A 5,125-nucleotide genomic window follows, 5' to 3' on the forward strand; every position below is an offset into this window, starting at 1 on the left:
TACATGTTTTAAAAGATTAATTGCTTACAACAGAAACATCTTCCTAGGTGGCTGTAACGCAGTGGTGACTTCTTGATGAATTTAGCCATGCTAGGTGAAGCCATGGAGACACATGAGGTGCTATATGGAGGGAGGGAAGGGAGAAGAAGACATTTTCCAGAGGGTATATACCGGTTTTAGAGGCATTTGCGGGAATTATTGATGTAGCTTGTGGTGAGATAGGCTATGTGGGGAGAAGTTCTAACAGACCTATCCTCTCTTGTGGTGAGATAGGCTATGTGGGGAGAAGTTCTAACAGACCTACCCTCTGTTGTGGTGAGATAGGCTATGTGGGGAGAAGTTCTAACAGACCTACCCTCTCTTGTGGTGAGATAGGCTATGTGGGGAGAAGTTCTAACAGACCTACCCTCTCTTGTGGTGAGATAGGCTATGTGGGGAGAAGTTCTAACAGACCTACCCTCTCTTGTGGTGAGATAGGCTATGTGGGGAGAAGTTCTAACAGACCTACCCTCTCTGTCTTAGTTAGGGTTTCTGTTGCTGTGATGGGACATGACCATGGCAACTCTAATAAAGGAAAACATTTAATTGGGGATAGCTTATAGTTCTGAGGTTTAGTTCCTTATTGTCACCGAAGGAATTACGGGGCATGCAAGTAGACATGGTGTTGAAGAGGTAGCTGAGAGTTCTGCATCTGAATTGGCAGGCAGCAAGAAGAGACAGAGAGCTACTGGGCCTGACTTGAGCTTCAGAAATCTCAAAGTCCATCCCTAGTGACACACTTCCTCCAAAAAAGCTATACATACTCAAACAAGGCTGCACCTCCCAATAGTGCCTGAAACTATAAGCCTATAGGACACGTTTCATTCAAACCGTCACACCCTCAAAGTCTTCTTTTGCTTCTTCAGTGAGAAAGGCAAGGAGCAAAGTGTGAAAACATGGCCTGGCTAGATGGCATTGTGGGTAAGGGCACTTGCTCCCAAACCTGATTATCTGAGTTTGATCCTAGGACTTGTGTGGTAGAAGGAAAGTTCCTACTCTCACAAGTTATCCTCTGACCTCCACATGGCATGTACACACACACACACACACACACACACACACACACACACACACACAATTTAAAAACTAAAGAAAAAAGCTAAAGGGACAGATTGTGAAGGGGAGATTGCCGTGTTCCAGGGGTTCCGAGTTGCTTGGGTGGTGCATGTTGGCCCCTCTCTTTTGCTTTCTCTCCATCTTTTCAGTCTTATCTCTGGTCCTCGGTTTTACAAATCACCCATTAGTTCTAATCCTTTGGCTTGCGTATCTTCTTTATCTCACCTTCTTCCATGTCTATCAGTTAACAGTCTTATATAATTCTTTCTTTAGCTATATATTGTTTCAACTTTATTTGTCTTGTCTTCAGCCTCCTCAAATAAGGAAACATAAATAAAGCTAATTCTAAATTGGCTATTCTTCTACTGACCTATTTGCATGGTAGAGATTGGTTTTGTCCTGGAGATGGAGTCTTATTAGGCAGTCTCTACTGACCTAAAGCTCACAATCTTCTTGCCTCTGCATCCTGAGTACCAGGACTGTAGTCATCTATCACCATATCCAGCTAGACAGACCTCTTAATGAAAGCTTCCAGCTTGGTCAGAGGCTCCAGTACTCATCTTAGTCAGAGGACAGCTTAGTGGTTCCAAATCTATACCTAGTTGAATTAGCAGCTTGTCATTTTTTCTTCTGGCCCCATTCTAGCTGGGCTCATGGTTGTATCCCCCTTTGACTTATTCCTGAGCCCTATTAGGTATGTTGGTGGCAATATATCCAAGTTCTTTTCATATTCTCTTATTCCTAAGTCTGAACTGGGACACTGAACCTAGCTCCCCAGGTCTCATAGGACAAGAGGCTGCTTCCTCCCAGCAGAGTGGGTGGAAGGGATGATTACTCCTGATCCCAACAGGGATCGGTAGCAGGATGCTATCTATTATCATTCTCTGGAGCTTGTCAGTCCAGTGGCAGGCCTTCTCCCTCATCCATTGTCCAGTTCTAGTTCTCAGGGCATTTATTGAGCTTTCTCAACCCCCTGCTGCTAATCCATTTGTTCCAGGTCACATCACAAGGCACCACAATGTTGATTTGTATGTGCTCTTGAGGTCATGTTTTTTCCTTTGAATTAGTAACCTGAGCGGGTGAGAGGTACACACACACACACACACACACACACACACACACACACACACACACAGAGAGAGAGAGACAGAGAGACAGAGAGAGAGAGAATGAATGAATGAAAGAAGCAAAGAAAGAAAACTTTCTCCTATTTCATCTAAAGTCTGAGTAAAATAAGCAACTCAAAGTATTTTCCCTTTTATCCAATGAAACTGGCCATCCACCCCCCCCAGAATACTTTTACCTATGTGCTATTAAGTTCCAAACAGGGTTCATGTGGGCAAACTGGCCATCTTCATGGAGGCTGAGAAGCTAGGGAATAGAGAAGGTGATTTGATGAGTGTCGAACTGAAAATCCTTAGCATTTCTTCCAGGTGTTAACTGAGACAGTAGGTACTTGAGAAACAAATTACTTTGGTAAGAGTCACCCTCTACCAATGACATTTGAAAATGTATTTATTTGCCAGAGGACATGTATTTCCAATAAGGCCAGTTGGCCACCTTAATTCTTAGTGGATTGTTGCTCTGGTTTACTGTGATGAAAACATCAGATTTTCTGTTACAGTAACAGTGATTTAAAATAAGTGTTCAGAATTAGCCATATGCTACATTCTTTCATAAGGTCAGCTGAGTACAAGTTAGCCATAAGATGTGCATAATCTAGTGTTATATTGAAAATGCTGCTGTATAACAAGATGCCTACAAGTAGACCACAGAAGAATTGTTTCCATCTTTCTATACCTAACTAATAGATCTTGAGACAAAGATCAGATGTTTTTATTTGTTTAGGGCAGTGCTGCTTTGTTTTGTTCTATTATTTATTATTTTTTAAAAGAACTTCGATTCCAAAGAATTAAATGTATTGTTTAAGTTTCTCAGCTTTCAGCAATTGTGGGTCTAGGACCCAGTTCTCCTGCTCTCCTGCTTTGGGCCCCAGAGATCTGCTTTTGTCTGTGTGTTCTCTGATTTCATCTTAGGAGAACAAAGGCAGCCTTCCTGAGGATGAGAGTCATTATAGACTCTGGCTACACATCAGAACTACCAAGACATCTTGAGAAAAAATTATATTTGAGCCCTACACTTATTGATTATTATTTCAAACTCTCCCAGGTAAACTACGTACAAGGCTAGTATTGCTTTATTTCCTTTTGGGTATAAAAATTTATTGTACCTAAAAGAATGTTACCGCTAATGTATGCAGACTACTCAGGACACAGTGGAGTTGGTTGGAACATGGCTAACTCTTTGAAAAGTGAAAAGGTTTAAATGGCTGGGAGACTTATGCCACAACAGAAAGACTTGTGCCAAACACTACAGAGCATTGGGGCATCAAGAAACTGCCCTTTAAGCCCACATGCTTCATCTATTGAATCTAGGGCTTCAAAGATGGCACACACAGAAACAAGCAAAGGGGCTTCTCAAAGTAGCCCAGGTTGGTCTGGAGTCATGGCAACACCACTGTTAGCAAGACATTTAATCGGAGGATTTCCAGAAACTGTACATGACCTCTGAGCCACCACAATTCAGTGAAATATAAAATATTAAGTTACATGCCACAGGAAGAGAAAATGGCACAAGTCGGTGTCACCTTCCGATCCTGGTGGTTCCGTGGGTAAGGATGGGGGAAGGTTAGACCAAGTCCCTCCTCTCAGTGTACAAAAAATTACTTTGATTGATATTTAATTGCATTGAAAACAAAAGAGACTAAAAAGCAAACACTACTCTACGTTGGGTGGAGGTGAAGAAAGAATGAGTCCTTGAAGCCGGAAGTAGGAAGCCCGGGAAGGTGATCCTGTTGGTCATGCGCATGGTTACATCTTTAGTTTCCGCGGCCCCAGGAAGGTCCGATTCTTCTTATTCCACTTTGTATTTGCCTGGAAATTTAGCCAACTGTTCACTCAGTCATCCTGACTTTCCTGCGAGTTTTTCTGCCATTTACTTTCCCACTTGCCTTTTTCTTGTGCTTCGAACCCTCTCCTCCTTGTCATTTTCCTTTCATGCATTTCTTTGGCTTCTGTCTGTTTCCTTTTAATTTCTAGCAGTAAACAGTTTCGCCGTCTGCAGGCCGTCTGTTGGAACAGTGCGGCATCATCTTCCTCTATATTTGTAGGCTTTCCTTCCTTCTTTAGTTGTTTTTCCTGCTCTTTAACAGTGTGTTCCACGTATTCTGTTCCTGCCTCAATCATGTTCAGGGTCCTCCTCTTTTCTGTCTGATCCAGTAGCAATTTATAAGCTTTGTCCACAGCCTCAAAAGGCTTCCGAGCTCTCTCAGCATCGTCTCCACTTTAGTCCGGATGCAGCAGTGTTGTCAGGATGCAGTTGCTGAAACCTCTCTTTTATTTCTTCATCTGTCACTTCAGGAGCTGTCTGAACACCCTCAAACAGCTTCAGATTAAAGCAAGAATAATCAGGACGAGTCAATCGTTCAACCTCATTTTTGGAGGTGAGCAGTGAGACCCTCAAATGGCTTCCTATTAAAGCAAGAGGAATCAGTATGAGTCAATCGTTCAACCTCATTTTTGGAGGTGAGCAGTGAACCTCTCTTCTCTGCTTGTTTCACCTCCCTGTGTTCAGAAGGTCATAAATCCCTCCTCATTGCTGCCTCAGCCACTGCCCAAAGGCCTACTCTTCCCCGAAGCCACCATTTCCCTGGCCAGCCACCACATGACCTCAAGGCTATTATTCTTAAAAATTGCTTCTTACATGGTGGCAATTTGTGGCTGGAGTTAAAAAGCCTCTGCTATTATTGGTAATTCTGATATTTTAAACATCTCTTTTTTTTCAGTTCTTCAATCTTGCTGGTAGAGACCACAGTCATTTCTTGTCAACTTAGCACCCCTACACTCCCCAATTAATGTTTAAAAATAAATTATTTCTTTAAAATTTTTATGGGGGACAGGATATTTCCTTGTAGACTGACTGTTCTGGAGCTATCTATGTTGACCAGCCTGGCCTCAGACTCTCAGAGATT

At 42.5% G+C, this 5,125-nt stretch overlaps 1 pseudogene; it reads right to left on the minus strand.

Moving 5' to 3' along the window:
• Positions 1-3,965: 3,965 nt before the first annotated feature.
• On the minus strand, positions 3,966-4,799 carry LOC101829162 (annotated as a pseudogene).
• Positions 4,800-5,125: the final 326 nt, after the last annotated feature.

This window comes from Mesocricetus auratus, unplaced genomic scaffold (assembly GCF_017639785.1).
Source record: "Mesocricetus auratus isolate SY011 unplaced genomic scaffold, BCM_Maur_2.0 Super-Scaffold_100010, whole genome shotgun sequence".
Taxonomy (NCBI): Eukaryota; Metazoa; Chordata; class Mammalia; order Rodentia; family Cricetidae; genus Mesocricetus; species Mesocricetus auratus.